General features: G+C 38.3%; 1 pseudogene; it reads left to right on the top strand.

Annotated features, from left to right (window-relative positions):
• The first annotated feature begins 264 nt into the window (after positions 1–264).
• On the top strand, positions 265–727 carry LOC128118018 (60S ribosomal protein L27a-like; annotated as a pseudogene).
• The last annotated feature ends 18,862 nt before the right edge of the window (positions 728–19,589 follow it).

The following is a 19,589-nucleotide window of genomic DNA, read 5'->3' as shown; positions in this document are numbered from 1 at the left end:
ATCAACTTGGACTTATTTCATTAAGTATAGACTCTGAGATCTTAGTAAACAAACCATTTAGCGCCCTCGAAGTTCACCACATAGTCAATATCTCTGCTTTCAGTCATCCATTGAAAGGTACATGTCATTAGAGTCAAATCTTTCATTTGCTGAAGTAAATAAACTTACATATCAATACAACCTTAGCAGGTTACAGCTAGCTCTCTGTCTTATATAACTCATGAAGCAAAGATACAGGCTTTTGCTTTTCTTTTGACTGCCACCATGCCGTTTAGACTAAGGAAGACCTGGAAAGCCCCAGGCCACACAAGCGATGACCACTGCCACATCAGTAAGCATGACAAGCCCCCAGGTGTCGGGGGGTGGGGGATGCTGGAGGCATGCATCATCACAGGATCAACTTTGACAAATACCATCTGAGTTACTTTGGGAATGTTGGTACAAGACATTACCACTTAAAGAGGAACCACAGCTCCTGCCCAACTGCCAAGCTGGATAAATTGTGGACACTGGTCAGTGAGCAGATATTGGTTAATGCTACTAAAGAACAGAAAAAAAAAAAAAAAAGACTGTAGCCGCTCCCATCCTTGATGTAGTGCGATTGGGCTACTGCAATGTTCTGGGAAAGGGAAAGCTCCCTAAATGGCCTGTCATTGTGAGGGCCGGACTCTTCAGCAGAAAAGCTGAGATGAAGGGTGTTGGAGGCATCTAGGTCCTGGTGACTTGAAGCTGCACATGGGGATTTATTAAATTCTAACATTTTCAAAAACTAGAAAAAAAATAATAGCGCAGGGTTTCTCGGCACTTCGGTAAGCTAATCTGCCAGTTGTCTCGTGTAGGTTTGTACTTACAACTTCCACAGTAGTCAACAAGTTTCTCGCTTTACGCATCTCAAAAATTACGTACTTGTGCTGTTCAAACAGAGCATTTTCAAGTTTCTCATTTTAAAGACTAGAGAGTCCTGGGTATTTGGTTCAACTTCTTATCTTCCCTTTTCTCTCTTACACAGTTTAAATTTTAGATCAACAGTAGTGCCATCTTCTAACACAGAGATGAAATTTTCCTATTACCCTTTTTATAAATGCTAAATATTTTCTTCGTGTGTTTTAGTAAGTACTGAGCACTGTCTGTTTTTATACTTTCAGCATACCCCAGCTTCTTTCTGTAGCTACTTAAATAGGGTGGTTTGAAGGTTCTGGAAAGGTAGCCTCCATCTCTCTGAACAAAGATGTTTCTCCGGGGTTGGAGAGATGGCTCAGAGGTTAAGAGCACTGACTGCTCTTCCAGAGGTCCTAATTTCAATTCCCAGCAACCACATGGTGGCTCACAACCACTTACAATGAGATCTGGTGCCCTCTTCTGGCATCCAGGCATACATGCAGGCAGAACACTGTATACATAATAAATAAATAAATCTTAAAAAAAAAAAATAGGCTTTAAAAAAATGTAGCTCCCAAGCCGGGCGGTGGTGGCGCACGCCTTTAATCCCAGCACTTGGGAGGCAGAGCCAGGCAGATCTCTGTGAGTTCGAGGCCAGCCTGGGCTACCAAGCGAGTTCCAGGAAAGACCCAAAGCTACATAGAGTAACCCTGTCTCGAAAAACCAATAATAATAATAATAATAATAATAATATAAATAAATAAATAAATGTAGCTCCCAACTACTCCACTGAGGCAGGAGAGTAGAGTGCAAAGTGAAGCTTGTAAGACCTTACCAAAAAAAAAAGCTGCAAATTTAATGAATCAAATAAAAAAGAAAGAAAGAAAATAAAAAGATTGTCAAAGAGGAAGACTGGAAATCTTCCTCTTTTCTTCTCAAAGAGGAAGACTGGAAATCCAGCTGAGACCACTGTGTCCAGTGTGTTCCATTAGTACAGGTTCTGGGGCACTCCAGGGCATCTGAAGGTGACCTATGACATTATAATATTAAAGTACGCACCAAGATTTAAGATGTTAATGAGCATAACACATGATTTTGTGTGTAGAACTAGTTGCAACAGATGGAGCCTGTATGAGAAAACCCACATTGTGCACACGAGCCATTCGTGGTGTAGAAGTCACAACCCTTTGTACAGAGGGCCCACTGGAGCTACTGAACTCTCTTTGTTCATGTCTCTTTTCTCCCCTCAGAAGCACATCCTTTCTTCATATAGTCTGTCAAGACAGGAGAAGAAGACAAGGAAATTATGGAGACATGCTAATGAAGGAGAACTCCTTGTCCTGGAATCTCACTGAAATTTTTTACTAGCTGAGGGACGTGAATTCTATCTAGCACAATCAACATTTCTGTTAAGGTTACTAACTTAGAAATAATACTCTTTTCATATATAGCTATTTTATGTTAAACTCACAGTAAGCCAGACTTAAGGCTTAAATGTATATGGCTTCGGACAAACCTCACTGCTTTCTCCAGGCATATTAAATTTGTTAGCAGTAAGATATACTATCTTCCTACTTCCTGGAGATCTATTGACTGCAATCCTATCAGATATCCCCCAGAAGCCACCCAATCATCTCATTTAGGTTCCTTAGCAATGCCTCGATGACAGTAACATCAAAATCCACCAAAGTTCTATACCTGATTATTATAAAAACCAATGCCCTGGCACTCCCCTTTGAGGAGCCCATACTTATACGTGGATAGGGCCTACTTTCTGATACTCCTCTATAAGAGCCTTACTCCAGTGCTTCCGGGAGTGTCTGGTATTTCCTTTTAGGTGCCTCTCTTTCTCTTAATCCTCATGCTTGAGTCTATATTTAAATACATAAATTAAGCTCAAACTCTGTTTCTAGCTTTATAAGCTGATTAGTCCTTAAATTCTTTTCTATTACAAAGCTACCACACTTGGCTTGATACCATCTATGTGGCTCAGGCTGATTCAATGTTCCAGTGTAGAACAACCTAGAATGCTACCAGGTGCCCACAAACCTGCCAATGTCACCACAATAATGTCCCAAATCAGCTGTAATTATTTACAAGTTAAAAGGAGGGCAGTAAAGGGCAGCATGGCTGTATTGAATGTACCAAATGTACTGAAAGTTCTGAAAGGCAGGCTGGATAACAACCCCGGCATCTTAAATCTCGGCATGTGAAAATATTAGCATCTGAAGGTAAAGTGGACTTTGTAGGTGTGATTATATTAAGGATCTTGAAAGGAGGAAATTAGCCTGTGTTGTGTGGGTGGCTGTGAAGTATAACAACAGCTCCCTTACAAAAGGGAGAGAACGAGAGATTGGGCTGCACAAAGAGCAGAAGAGGGCGATGTGGTAATAATTAAAGCAGAACGCAACTCTGTCAACTTTGAAGAAAAGAGCCAGGAGCCAAAAAAAAAAAAAAATGCAAGAAACATGGCTCTAGTAGCTGGAGAAGTTCCTAGTTCTACTGGAGAGATAATCAAATTGTTGTTGCTTTTTAAGCCATCAAGTCTATAGACTTTTGTTATAGCAGCAATAGAACACTCATACAGTATTAACCACATGGACTGTTAAATATTTTTAATCCTAACCACTACCCAAATCTGTGCATTCAGATAAGCAACATTGTTGGAGAACAAGGGGGTGGTATGGATGGCATTAGGTCAAGTTTCATTCTGAAGTCCTAAAGATTAAGGTTAGGGTTAGGGATAGTATGTATATATGTAGTCCTCTCTCTCTCTCTCTCTCTCTCTCTCTCTCTCTCTCTCTCTCTCTCTGTCTGTGTGTGTGTGTGTGTGTGTGTGTGTGTGTATGTGTGTGTGTGTATGTGTGTGTGTATACATATATATGCAAGTAAATTTTTATTTTTGGAGTTAAAATATAGTTATAGCATTTCCCCTCTTCCTTTCCTCCCTCCAATACTTCCCATGTACAATTGCATAACCAATGTGGCAATTCTTCCCTGGGGAAAACTAATTCTCAGACTCTCAGCATTCCTTAGATGACTGCAGTTCTTTATCCAGGGTTGGAGTTCCATGAGATTTCACCCTTCCCTGTTAGTATGTCTGTTATTGCCAACTTTATTCAGGTCTTGTTTAGACAGTCTTGTTGATTATCTATCAATTAAAACAATTACCAGCATGACACAGTATCCCTAATGATGAAATAGTGGCATGCATATCTTGATAGTAAACAGTAAACCCTATGATTGGTCTTAGGGCCCACTCAACAAGAGGGAAACCACGCCTGGTGCTGAAAACCTGGCCAACTTCCTCTCTAGAAGGAGAACCTATAACCTCCACTTTATGAAAACAGCATAATTCCAAACTACATTCTAAATAAATACTCACCCTTATACACACAAAAAAGCATAGGTATCATCCCTCATCAAAGAACAGTTTCTTGGCAACAGATAGAAACCATTAGAAAGAAGATATCTAAAAGAATCTAAAAGCCTGGGTAGGAGACAACAGAAAATGCCATAATTGACAATCACAGCTTGTGAACATTGTATAGCCTGTTTAATTCTGTCAAGTACACAAATATTACGATACTAGGTTATGTGTTCTCAAGGAAGTAAGCGGCATCTGGCCTGAGAGTGGGGTGAGCCTTTCCTCCCTTTTGACTCCTGTGAAATAGAGAACAGTACCAGCAAGAGTGTAAAACAAAAACCACAAAAAAAAACAAACAACAGCAGCAACAACAACAAAAACAGAAGTTGTATCCCTTTTCCTTTTCAAAGAAAAAGGAAAAACAAAACACAGAATATCGTGATGCTTTCCTTCCCTTTTTTTGTCAGAAATGAATGCCCCCTAGTGGCCAGAGTTTGTCACTTCACGTTTGTCCGCGGATGGAAAAAATATTCGTGGGCTATATATACAAAGGAAATAAAAGAGCCCTAGCTTAATGACAGTTAATAATCTAGCAATAAAGGTGGCTGTGCCCTTATCATCTAAACATATATTATGATCCATGCTAGTTGAAGGTAAGATTATATACTTATATTTTAAAGCCCCTCTCAAATGAACATGTCAGGAATATAATTTAATACAGCATTTACAGAGGGAAGATGCTGAATGCAAGTAAGTGGATGTAATTAATCAGGAAAGGTTCTGGGGGGGGGTGAGTTTTAAGATGTGTTTTAAACAAAAGAGAGGCACGGACGGTCTGGCGAAGGGGAAAACAGGCATTTCTTCAACCACTGAATCCAGAGCTCACGGGAAAGGACTCCTGCAAGGGACCGGGTACTTTCCCACATCCAGTATGGAGTGATGATGTCAGTGACCCCTCTGTGGTGTAAGCTGGACATAGCAAGCAGAACAGAGCACGTTTAAAGCCTGTTGTGGCACTTTGTGTAAGAGCAAGGGCAAGGCACCCCCACTAAATCATTGCTGGAATAATCAATGCGGCCGCTGCCGCGTCTAACTGTGTTTTTCGACGTTTGCTGCCTTAGCACATTCCCAGAGCTATTTCTTCCTCTCCTTCATCAGCACACCACTAACATGCTCTGGTAATCATCCTGTACTGAACGCGAAGGCTGTGTCCGTCCTCTTCGCCATGGTCAGCTGTGCCGATGGCCTTCTGAGTTTAATGGCTTGTAATTACTGTTCCCTCCTTACACTGTGTTAACTTCCGCAGCTGAAAGTAAGCAGTGTGCTTTCCAAAAGCCTTCTCGCGGAGAAACAGGGAAGTGAAGCAAGGTTATTGGTACCCACGCCAAAGAGAGAGAAAGACACTGACTGCTGGTTCAGCCTCTTGACGGCAGGATTGAATTAAAGGCACAAGCCAAGGCTTTTCCTGAGCCTTGACCTGATGGGGCAGTGTGAAGTAAACTTATTCCTCCTCCGTGTCAGATGGAGCAGGGTCATCGTGAAGGCAAGGCAAATTCGGCTATTTATTTCCTTTAATACAATCCATTATTATGACAGTTCATCAAGGTTGGGGGTAAGTGAAATTCTAAGGATGTTCAGTCTATAAAAATCCTGTTACTTATGGCTCTGTAGATTCCCCTCAGCATGAGTCTATTCAAATACTCTTGACCTCACCAAGAGAAAGAAATCCAAATGTAAATATCAGTCAATATATATCATATGTCAAGTTCTCACCTATTTTTTTTTTAAAAAAACTCTAATATAGGGAGTCTATTTGCCAATAAATGAAATAATATAAAAGATTTGTAAAAAACAAACAAAAATACCAACAAACACAATTCTGGGTATTCTGGGTAGATGTTCACTTCCTCTAAAAAGTGAACATTATAAGAATATCCTCACAGCAAATATCATTAATTTTTTTAGAGAAGAGAAGGAGGGGAAAACATGATTGGGCTGGGAAAAATTAATTAGTTAATTAATGAATAAGTGTTTTTGAAGTGAGTAAAATCTGTATAAAAGATAAAAGTTCATGGAGAGAACTGTTTCGATGGGTGAACTGCTTGCTGTGTGACCATGAGGACCTGAATTCTAATCTGCAGGACTCACATAAGAAGCTGGGCAGGATGCAACTGTAATCCTAGTGTTAGGAAGATTGGAGACAGGAGGACCTCAGAGGCTTACCCATAGATTCAGCAAAAGATCATGCTTGAAAAGTATAAGATGGGATAGATTTAGTCATGTATGGATTTACGTGTATGAAATTCTCCAACAATAAAAAGTTTTTTAAAAAATTAAAGGTGGAGAGTTATTGAGGAAGACAACCGCCATGGACCTCAGAACTTGTATGCTCATGTACAAGTGCACACACACACACACCTAAAACACATACGCACAGATACATACACTCTTCCACAAACAGAAAAGGAATACAATTGTAACCAATGAGGTCTCTAAGTTAAACATCGACTTACTTGCATAATAGGAAAGAACTGTGATTATTTATAACACAGTGTACAGTTTCTGTGGCATTTTCCAGAGGACTGTATCTCATAAATGAGATACAGGGTTTTTTTCTACCTTAGATGTTAATTATTCCTACATCAACTGGGCATGTACTGGTAAAAATATTCCATAGACCATCGTTAGTTGATAAAGAAGTCTACTACTGACATCTTTACTAAGGCATGCATTAAACTATAAGACTTATGCTTTGTAAGAATTTTTGATAAAATGAAAAGATCAGAATCCTCATCATGTGTTATAAATATTTTCTCTTTATATCCTTTAATATCGTTAGTGAAATATTTGTGCACACTATTTCTCTTCATTCTAATTCATCATTTCCTTTTCCTTAAGAATGTAGCCTTATGGATAGTAATAAGATAAACCACTAGATCTTTCCTCAGATTAAATTACTATTAAACTATTTTTAGAACTTGTAATATTAAAGCATTGGGAATTAATTTTGTAATAAGAAATGAGGTTAGGATCCTGTTTAAAATATTTTCAAAAAGTTAGCTAATTATCTTAGCATGATTTAACATTGCAAATATTATTTGTTCTCACTATTTGTAATAATGGGCCTATTAGATTATAAATACTGGCAATATATAACTAATCACTTTCTTGGGACTTTCCTGTTTCCATGGCCTCCATTTGCTCACACTCTCTCTGTTCTTGAAGGTTATATGAACCCCTCTCTGAACACCATCACTCTCGGCATGCTCGATTTCCTTCGCTATTTGTTCCCACTTCACACTTACAGATGAAATTTCAGCTCACGACATGCATTAAACAACAAGCACTTACTGGTATTTTGATAAAATTCATATCACTTAGGCATACTATTGAGAAAATAATGAGTAATTATCCATTTTCTTGCTGTAGCCTTACAACAGGGGACATCTTTCATTTGTTCATCTGCCTTATTCTTCACAGGAAAAAGAAATTGCGTTTTCTTTACACATATCCAGTCCATACCTTGTTCAATTTTTTCCTGCATACCTTTTATTTTTGTAGTAATTGAGAATGTCGCATTTTCCTACTTCATTCCTTAAACAATTATTAGATATTGTCTTTGCTAGAATTTCATATGGTACATTGAAATTTATTATTGATACTTTCTTATTGGAGTCACTCTATCCTACATGCGTTCTTTTCAGAACATAACTATAACAAGCACAAAGAAGTTGCTATCTCTTTTGCTATGCTCTAAGGCCTCTCTAATGATTTGCAAATTATTTATGACTTCAAAGTTTTCAATAAACATATTCATAAGATTTAATGAAAAGTGCTTTATTAAGCTCCTTGACAGCTTTTCAACATTTTCTAGGAATATTCTTCTATATCAGTCGCATGTTTTTCTGATTTTTTTTTACTTTCTTTTTATTTATTCTTTGTGTCTCTCACATCATGCCTCCCAATGCCATCCATCTCCCTTCCCCTGCTCCCCACAATAAAACAAAACAAAATTTAAGAGAAAAAGGGAAAATCTCATCATGTAAGCTGCAGTGTGACACAGTGACTCACAAAGGAAACCCTTTTACCCATACATCTTTACATCCAGGCATTCATCACAAAGAATCATTGGTCTGATTCAAAGGCCCCTGGTCTCTGCTACAGCATCAGTGCTGGGCCCTCGCTGGGACTCTTCCTGGACATCTTTTTGCTGCCCTGTGTCATGGAGATCCTGCAGCCCTGGGTCCACAGGACTGACCACCCTTCACCTCCCCATCCCCATGATAAATGTTTTTATGTTATCTGACACAAAAATACTCATTATTACAAACACTAAATTTTACTAATTATTAGCAAACACTCCTTTTTACTTTTCTATTTTGTAACAAGAGAGGTGAAACACCCTCCCAAATAGCAGTCATCCAACACAGCTTTCTGGAGGTCCCTTTTTCCTTGGTGGAACCCATTTTAGGTCATCCTGTGAGTGATGCAAATCTATCTAGGGAAGATATTCCTGTACTTACTTTTGTGGTACACCATTGTCCCTAAAATAGTCAAGGAGCCTATGTAAATAATGTCCTTTCTGAAATGCAGAGGCATTTCTTCTTTTAAATTAATTAATTTATTTTATATCCTGGCCACACGGCAAGTTTCCCCTTCCTCCTAGTCCTTCTCCCTCCCAACCCCCTTTGTTCCCAGCCCCCAATTCACTCCTCCTCCTGTTCAAGAAAGGACAGGCTCCCATGGATATCAACAAAACATGATTATCAAGTTTTGGGGAGACTAACCACTTCACCATTTATTAAGGCTGAACAAGGTGACCCAGTATGAGGAGTAGGGTCCAGAAAGTCAGCAAAAGATTCAGAGAAAATCCCCTGTTCCCACTAATGCAGATGCACTACTTAAACTGCAAATTTGCTTAGAATAATCCTAGGAAGTCCAGAAAAATCCTGCTGAAGTCATTTTTAGATATAACTTTGGTACATGGCCGACATTAACAGTCTTTTTGTTGTTTTGTAGCTATTAAATACAACAAAGTGCTTAAAAGGAATAGGCCAAGGGGACTTGATTCTTCCAAAGAGATAACTATGGATATTGCACCCAACATAAAGTACATTTTCCGATAATTATTGTCATTATTTCTTCTACATTGCTGGTTACACTACCTCCCACGTTCTTATTTGTCTCTGCCTCTATGATTCCTTGAATGACCTGGAGATCATGCCAATCCTCTCATTTTGTGTCAAGAATCAAAACTTCTCACATATCACGTCTATTATAATTGGAGTCATTATAGTCTATGTAGATATAATTGCTAAAAAGAAATTTACTCAGTGGCTACTAGTAACAGTTAGTACATAAGTTTTTTTCAGTATATTAGTGAATAATGGTAAATGTTTTGATTTGTTGAGCGTTATTTTGTAGAAATAATATCTACTGTGGTTAGTTTTCCATGTTCCATTGAAAATACATAATCTGTTCTACAGGATTCAGTCACATCAACTTGGTCTGGAATGTTATTTGTGTCATTTTACATTCTTACTGACTTCGTCCTCACGCAACAATTTACCTATAGAAAGGTGTGTAATCCCTTAAGTTTGTAGGTTTTTCCTTCTCAGTTTAATTTTCTGAGATATTGCTTTACAAACACAGATGCTGTTATTAGGTGCCCACATTAAGGACTGTTATACATTCTTGAGGGACTGACTAGGCAATATCCTCTTTAATCCTGATAATAATCATTATGTGGGGTCTACTTCGAGTAACATTAATTGTATATACTCCAAATTCCTTTTTATTAATATTTATTTGTTTGCACACCACTTTACACATTTTCAGTCTTCTATTATCTATGTCTCTACATTCAAAGTGAGGTAAAGAGCTCCCCAGGTTTAGCCAATCACTGTGATTTGAAGACAGTCTCCACAAGACTACTCTTTACTTTTGACACCATTTTCAAATTCAAGGCTTCTGTTGAACCACCGCCAGGGGTGATGATTCACTAGAAAGACCCACAGAACTCACTGGAGGCTATTAAACTCATGGTTACAGTTCATTATGGGGTCAGAGTACAGATCTAAATCAACCAGAGAAGTAACATGGAGAGAGGCTGAAAGTGTGAAGCTTCCAGGACCTGTCCCATGAACCGCTGCTGGTGGCCTTTTAGCAAATATGAGTAAGGATCAGCACTGAGTACCTGCCATTCAGGGAAACCCACTCAAGACCCAAAGATTTTATTGAGCTCCATTACATATGCATCAAAAGATTGGGTCACTGACTGTGTCATTGAATTCAATTTCTAGGACAACTGAGTCAGCACCGTCCAAAGGCCACTGCAGTTGCTGGCTTGCTCCCTTTGTGACCATATGCCAGTGTCAACACAGACATTCATATTGGAATTAACAAGAGGTACAGTCAGGGACTGAAGAAAGGCCTGGCATCTCATGGGGAAAGGCCAAATATATCACTAAGGACCAGAATGAAGAAACATTCCTAGTGGTCTTTTATCCAGTTAAGATCTCCCCATACTGTAACTCGTAAGTTGAATTTTTATTACTAACAAGATTTGAATCTATTGCTTTGCTATTTCTTCTCTCTCAGTCCCATCTGATCTCTATTTCAAGACTTTGCTTCAGTCTGCCTTGCCTAGGGTTAACTGATCATTTCTGCATTGCACTTTATCTCCTCGGTTCTTCTATTTGAAAACTAACGGGACAGAAGTAGGACTTTTAAATGTGCATCTTAACAAATCGAACTCTCCCTGGTAATAGCATTGTACTCTTTTTTGTATGTAAGAGTCTTACAGTCTTCTGTTTTCAAATGCTCCCTCCCACCATTGTATTACTTTCAAAACACATCTGAATTTTACGTGTTATAATAACATTATACTTGTTTTTATTATTTATACATTATATTTTATATTTATACATTGTGTTTATACATTATATTTATTTAGCTGATAAATTACTATATTGAGCAATTAGAAATACAAAAAGTAAGTTTATTTACTATATCCATTCCACTTGGAGTACTCTCAATTCTTTGAATCTATCTGTACTTCTTTCTGGTAACCTGTTTCACTTTATGAAGAACTTCCTTTGATGTCTCTACTAGAGTATACCTGTGGACACTAAATCAAATCAATTTATTTGAGGGGTTTATAAAATACCAAATTGACATTTGCTTTTGGTATAGTACTTTATTTTTTTAATTATTTTAAAGTACATATGGGAGGGCATTTGCGAGTGAGTGCAAGTACCTACAGAGGTCAGAAGCGTTCATCAGACCTATTAGAACTGGAGCCACAGGCAGTTGTGAACTGACAGACATAGTGTTGGCAACTGTACATGGATTCTTTGAAAAAGAACAACACAGAATGTGTTCTTTCCAGGCCCTATGATGGCGCTTTAAAGATGTGGTACAATTATTCTGCATAAAGAGCAGTTTATTGTGATTTGCACTTTTGTTCTTCTGGGTTTATTCTCTTGTTAGGTTGAAGATTCTCCTCCTGTGTTGTTTCCAGGTGTGATCGTTTTGCTTTTACCTTCTAATGGTTTTTAACTTTTCTTATGCAGAAGGAAGGGTTTATTTTGGCTGAGGGTTCCAGAGAGAGAGAGTTTATAGTGGCTAGGGTGGCAAAGCAGCATCTGTCTAGAGCACGAAGCTAAGAGATCATATCTCCACCCACATGCAGGAAGCAGAAAGCAAGCTGGAAGCAGGGCGAGGTTATGAACTCTCAAAGCTCGCCACCAGAGATATCTGTCCTTCCTCCAGCAAGGACCCATTACCTCACGACCTTCTCCAGCAGCACCATGAATTCACCACCAGTGATATCTACCCTTCCTCCAGCAAGGACACATTACCTCACGACCTTCTCCAACAGCACCATGAATTGGAAACCAAGTTTTAGCTTTATTTTGCTACAGTACCATTCTCTTGGTGTTCTTTTTAAACAGGTGTTTATTTTTATTATGTGCTCATGAGTGCATGCCACTGTGGAGGCCAGAGGCGTTGGACCCTCCTAGACCTAGAGTTACAAGAGAGCTCAGGTCCTCGGGAAGACAAATACCTGCTTATACCAGCTGAGACCTCTCTCCAACCTCATTTTTGCCCTTCTTTTAATGTATGGTTTGCACTCTGTCCTAAATTTTTGGGGAAAAAGTCTTAACCAATAGATTAATATTTCCTCTGATGTTCTTTCTAATCACAGGCTAGAGTTGTATTTACATATAGTTTATATTTGCTGTATCAACATTTGATACATTGATGGCCTGAGGCTGATAGATGCTCTGTTGCTGGTTTCCACTCTTAACTTTCGCCCTGCTTCAGTTCATGTCATTTCTATTGATTTATCTTTTCCTCTGTTTCTTTCCTTAGCTGCTTTGGACCTAGTGGTACGATCATTAACATGGCTCCGTGTCTGCCATTTCTCATTTTTCTCTTTCTCTTCCTCCTGTGGTTCCTTCTCATTCTTCTCTTCTTTTCTTCTGCAGATCTTTTTGTGAACTTTCACCAGAATTGACTTTATAATATTAATCACAGTCAATCTGTTATTTTATATTTTATATTCCCTGTCAATATCATCCATACCTTTCATATCTGAATCTAGTTCTAATTATGGACTTTGTCATTTATATTGTGTTGTCTTGTTATTTTCATAGTCTATGCCTTGATGATTTCTATTGATAGGCATCTGTATAGAATAGTCAACATAGGCAGGTTTTTTTTTTTTTTTTTTTTTTTTTTTAGGGAAAGTGGCTCACCTTTATTTTAACTGAGTCCATATATTAGGAATTAGAATCAATTTAAATAGGAGATATGCTGTCTTGGAAGTCAGTTCTTGTTGAGTTTGTTCACAGTGTGTCCCACTTTTCACATGCCTCTTAGCATAGCCTTGCATGTAGGGTAGTGACCTTACTAAAGTATTCTTTATGAAAGGTGTGTGTTGTGTGTTTTTATATTTTTATTCCCTAAATTTTCATTTGGACTCTGTCAGTACTTGTAGCATGTTTAGTTGAAATCTATCCTTGGCACTGTAGCTCGGGGAGAGCTTGTGTGATCAAATTACTTTTTGTTTGATATTTGTTAGTCTGGCTGTGGGCAGCAGAGTATGGCATTATGTTCGGTTGGTACAACTTCAAGCAGATACTGTGTCCTGTGGCTGTTGAGGATCTACTCTTCTCTGTGTGTCTTTTCCTTTTGACCTAGTAGAGAATTTTCACCTAGAAGAGTTTTTTTTTGGTTTTGGTTTTTTTAATCTGTGCCCTTTCTACAGCTGGAAGAAACAACGCTTTAGGGAGACAAAGATCAAAGCGTTGCTGGCAGTGGGCTGTGTTCCTCTTTAAATGTCTCCATTTTTTTTCTTTGTGTGTGTGTGTGTGTGTGTGTGTGTGTGTGTGTGTGTGTGTGTGTGTGAGAGAGAGAGAGAGAGAGAGAGAGAGAGAGAGAGAGAGAGAGAGCGAGCGCCTATGATTGGATTCTGTAAGAAAAGAATTGCTAGAGGATGTGGACAATGCTTGGTCCTTCAGCTGCCATGCTAGTACACATCTGTCTGTCTGTCTTCCACCACTCTGCTCTGCAGCCTAGCTGAACACTCACTTTCAGATATGGTTGTGCCTTATGCTTGTCAAACTGAGCTCCTGTTGGATGATCAGAAGTCATGGTCTGTAAGCCAGAAGAACATCTCATTTAATTTCCTCTACAAAATCTACCAAGGAAACGTTATAACAACATATACCCGTGAGCTTTATTATAAGATTTATATCAACTTCTCGTTGAGTCTGTCAGTCTCAGTCAGTACATTTGCTTGGTGCCTATTCTGAACTCAGTTTTTTTCTCAACTAAGTGCTTGGTTAGAAATAGCTTCATATACACCCGAGATGATATGCATGAGAATATTTAAGAGCGCTAACTAAAAAGAGAATGGTGAGAGCCTCAGTATTGTTTCTATTACTAAAATAAGGATTTATATGTCATAAATGACTCATTTGATTGATGCTTGATAAACAGACATATGGGAGTTATGTATAAGTTTCAATGAGCATTCATTTATTCTAAAACATTAGTAAACAAGAATTGAGTTGTACTATTACCCAAGAAAGCACAAAACATACTCCTGGATAATGTGGGTTTCTGAAAATGATGGCTTATACTTACATTTTATATGTAGACTTGAAACTATATTCCAACTAGAGCAAAGAAGAGTTACAGCAAGTTGTTTACTTCCTAGGTCTGTTCCCACTCTAATCATCTAAGTCCTTTGATAAACCATTGCCAGTGCTACTGTACAAAGATTAAGTATCCACTGAGCCAAGATGCAAAATCAGAAGATAGAGATGACAGCAGGAGAGTGTTTAGCATGGAAGAGAACGAGGAAAATGCACCCTCCACACATCATCAGCCCAGGGAAATCATCTGAGTAAGTTGCAATTATTTACCAAATAAATAAATAAATAAATAAATATGTTCTGTAACATCTGGTTGGAAGCAAAAAGCTTCAAAGTCTTTCAGGACACTTCAAATGAAGGAAATTTTCATCAAAACTCACTGTATCCTGAGAAACAGCTGACAAGGGTAATTTTATCATGCTACTTTACCCTAAATAAATGTCTCACCTTATTGCTTTAAAGGTGACCAAATATTCTCTACCTTACAAGCAAAATCAGGCCCAGGCTCAGCCTGTAATCAACTGTTATTTGGTCAGGCCAAGAACAGAATGTGACTTTATGTCTGAGCAGAGCATTTAATTCTGACAGCCTGACTTCTTGGGGCTTCTCTCATCAAAAGCTCAGCACATAAACACACTGCCTGCAGCCTTGCATTGATTGTCAGCACAATTAATTGCCAGGAAAACTGCAGTTTTATTAAGTGTACTGCACTAACAATAAAAACATCACTATTTATAGCACAGAGCATGGCGGGATATCCATACAAATAAAATATAACAATAATAAACAAAAGGCCAGCCTGTAGTCTCGGAGAAGAACATCAATGAATTTGTTTTAATGCCAGGCCACAACAGGCTACTTGGTGTCCCTAAGCATAATACACGGCAACCTGCTAAAAGACAAGAGCCTTCTGTGATCTCTGTAGTGTCAAAAGGAGTGGATACCATCAAGTCTGTCCAAATCTATTTCTGGGTTTTTTTTGTTTTTTTTTTTTTTTTTTGGTTTTTTTGAGACAGGGTTTCTCTGTGTAGCTTTGCGCCTTTCCTGGATCTTGCTCTGTAGACCAGGCTGGCCTCGAACTCACAAAGATCCACCCGGCTCTGCCTCCCTAGTGCTGGGATTAAAGGCGTGCACCACCACTCTTTCTTACAGTTTCAAATCTCTGTTGACTCTGTGGCCAACTAGAGCTGCCCTGTGTTGGTTTTGAAGATTGGAGAAGAATATATCCCAGTACGGTCAAGTGCAATACTGAAGAATGCCCTAAAACTTAATTCATGATCATCTTAAAGTAGATACATCTTGATATATATTGAGAAATACAAACAGCATGCTTCTATCACTAATGAAAACACAATCTAACATTAGACACTGGACAATAATCCACTTAAATTTTGAAAGTCAGGCTGGGAAGACAGCTCAGGGAGTAAACTGCCTGCATGAGGACCTGGGTTTAGACCTCCAGCACTCATGTAAAAGTCAGCATGCTGGTTTATACCTATAAACCCAGCACTAGAGGAGGGAGATAGGAGGATCCTCTTGGCTTCACTCGCTGGCCAGCTAAATTTATGCAGACAGTGAGCTCTCAGTTCAATGAGAGATACTTCAAAAAAATCAAAATGAAAATAGAGAAGGATAGAAGAAAATAAATGAAAGCCAAACCATGGCACTTATGAATGCATACACAAAAAACATGCATGTGAATACACACACACACACACACACACACACACACACACACACACACACACACACATACGCATGCACTAAAAATATTTTGAAGCAAGAAGAATATTTTTTAAAAAAATAAAATATACTTTCACTTATAGTTTATATCATTTATAGTACACCGTTTTATAATTCTTACAGAGACTAATTAAAAAAAGAGTTTGAGCAAACATGTAGAGACTAATGTGTTTTAAATGTGATAAGAAATATTTGAAAGGAAATAGTTGCCTTTAATATAACATTGATGCACTCTGCTCACAAAGAAATGGGGTGATTATTGGATCAAATTATATATGAAGCAAGTATGCCTTCACAGAAGTCTTTAAAATGAGATGCAGAGTATTTAAAGGACAAAAAAAGTCAAAATAATTTCATTAAAATGATCATTATTATTATTTATGCAGTTTGTATGGAGGCACACCCACACTCCAGACACACATGCACACACTGAGATTTTGAGAATACAATTTATTTAGTATTTGTAATCTACCTAGTTTCCTGACTTAGGTAGAACAATGCAAGAAAAGTAGAATACAAGTTGGTAAAGATATATATATATATATAAGTTCTATGGTCTTATTTTTCCTTGAAAAAATGTCTAAACTGGGACAGAAGCTAAATGGAATCTATCTTTAAAAGATGAGTCACTAGCAAGATAATACACTGACCTCCTCTGATTGAACATCAGCAATGCCCTCATCAGTGGAGATGCTGATATCCGAGCATACTCTGATCAGTTAGTTAATGTCAATTTCTCAATTGTTGTAACCTGGAAATCTAGATTTGCCTGTTCCATTGCCTTGGGAGTCATAGAGAGAATCCTCAAATAATGTTTCAACTCTTGATTTTATTTTTACTTTATGTGTGTGAAATCAATACATATTTAAGAGAAACCAAACTTCACGTTTTGAATGTACATATTTTCCTGGTATAATGACATGTAGTGTGGTACTTTTTAGTGGTGCTGGAAGATAACAATGGAGGACAGCAATTCCTAGGCCACCAAGTGAACACATGAGAGAATATTCCACAGACCAGTGTGCCATGAAACTGTGATGCTCAGTAGGTATGCTAAGTTTGATTGTAATTTCCAGCATGTTATCTTTCTGGTAGGTTTACCAGAACATAACTCTGTCATTAGTCAAGCACCTACATTATGTATGTGCCCACAGCACTTATAAATTAATTGCAGGTGCATTTTTAAAATATTTATTGAATAGTACTGGACTAAAATTTGAGAAAGAGACTGTATCTTTGTATGTGTAAGACACTGAGAAAGTACTGATCAACCTTGGTTTCTCATTTGAAAAGTGTAAGTAAGAATACTGTTAAAACTTTGGTGAAAATTAAGTGTAATGCAAAGATCTAGTCACACAGAGAACCCACAAAAACTTTCAGCACTCTTTCTGGAGAGCTTCTCTTCTGCTGAAGTTAAAATTTCCAGAAGCAACCAGATCCTCAGCAAGCTGTCCACTCTAAGAGTAAAATAGGGATTCTTTTAAATGACCCCAATGATGGTAAAAATACTTTAATTAGTACCCTAACTTAGATAAAATTTCTCTCGGGAAAAATATTGTTGTGTATTTTGGGATCCCAGAAAACCCTGAAGAATAACCTGTTCCATGGCTATTTATCTGTTCTTAAGACAGAACAGAAAGTGTGTAGCATGTGTGGTGGTTAATCTTTCCAACTCATGGTACTATTAGGAAGTGGTGAAAGATAGGGTGTAGGATGAATTAGGAAAAGAGAGGTTATGGCTACTGTACCCTTGGGGTCTGTACCTTGCCTTAGATCTTCCATCTAACCCCTTTCACTTTGTCTTCTAGCCTGCCATTTGGTGAGCTGTGTTCCTTCCTCCCAAGTCTCCTGGCACTACCTTGTTCCACTCAATGGACACATGAGACCAAACGATCGTGAACTGAAACCTCTTAAGCTGGAGGCAACATAAACCTTCAGTGTGTCGGTGAATAAAGTAGCTAAAACAGGGTATGTACCCCTGGAAGCCATGTGTACTCAGAGGCCACGTTAACAAAGAGTCATCCAAGCTGAGAGGTGGTAGCGCACACCTTTAATCCCAGCACTTGGGAGGCAGAGGCAGGCGGATCTCTGTGAGTTCGAGGCCAGCCTGGTATACAGAGTGAGTCATTCAAATTCTGTATATTTCTATATCCAAAACAGGAAACATTTCTTCTCTGACTACTGTGTCATCCTTTTCTACAATTGCATTTGTATTGCTGAAGGGAACATTGTGCTGAGAAACAAGAGGCGAGCAATGAGCTGACCTTCTGTAAGGTAGCTTTTATTGCTTCCAAATCACACTCAACTAACCCTTCTTTCTGAGATCACAGCCAGCAATGAAGGCACCAAAGCAGAATAATCGGCTGACGCTACGAAATGATGTTGGGTAAAGAGTTATCATAACATAATTAAGCTATAATAGATGAATGTATGTGTCATATATGTTATTTTCTTGTTTAGAAAAAGAGGGTTGTTTTTAACTAAAAATACTCTCTCTGTAACTCTCCCACCCTTGATGAGCTAATTTATAAGATTGGTGTTCAAAATATGTGGGGCAGATGGACAACTCACTTTCCACCTCACTAATGGATGGGCAGGATTCTGGGACTGAACTGGCCTCCAGACCATGCACTGTTTCTCTCTTGATTTGATCGTCACAGTTTTTCATTTGTGGACACTACCTCCTTCCCATGTGTTCTGAAATCTCTCTTCATTTTTTGGATAGTCCCTGGGATTGTTTTGGCAGACTGGGGGAAGTACTTTCTGGAACCTGTGTTGAAAAGCACATGCTCTTAGTGCTGGAAGCTCTCCTAGACCACATCTGGTTCTCATTGATGCTGCTAAAGCAGAAGCTGCCTCAGACAAATGGCAGAGACACTGAACTGGTAAATGTTTTCGTCCTTCCCTCTTCCCATCATGCAGATTTTGACTACCAAACTTTAGGAAATATACTAGCTGTGACCACTACTGAGCTTATATCTGACTCACACTTGTCTCAATCATTAAACAATGTTGCTTTTCTACTTTTAAAAACTTTGTTCTTTGATAAACTTTTACTTTGTAAGTTTTTGTACTTATAAAAAATTTTGAAGTCAGTACAGAAGTACAGAATGATCCCATATACCTCACTCCTAGTTCCCATGTGTACAAACATAGATGAAGCTGATAGAGTTCTTGTAATTAATGAACCAATGTGGATAATAAAGATTTAGCTGAGGACCATATTTTATTCAAACTTTATTAGCTTTTACTTAAAGTTGTCTACTGTGCTAGGATTCTAACCAGAATATTACGCTGTGTTAAGTAGTGAGAAATTTAGTCCTGCCTATGAATAACTCGAACTTCCCTTGTTTTAAGATAACCTTGAAGATTTTGAGGATTTGGGATCAAGTAACATTTAGATTGTCCCTCAATATCATAATGTGTCCAATGCA

This window comes from Peromyscus californicus, unplaced genomic scaffold (genome assembly GCF_007827085.1).
Source record: "Peromyscus californicus insignis strain IS unplaced genomic scaffold, ASM782708v3 Scaffold_21__1_contigs__length_65335640, whole genome shotgun sequence".
NCBI lineage: Eukaryota > Metazoa > Chordata > Mammalia > Rodentia > Cricetidae > Peromyscus > Peromyscus californicus.
This window is presented reverse-complemented; position numbering and strand designations above follow the sequence as displayed.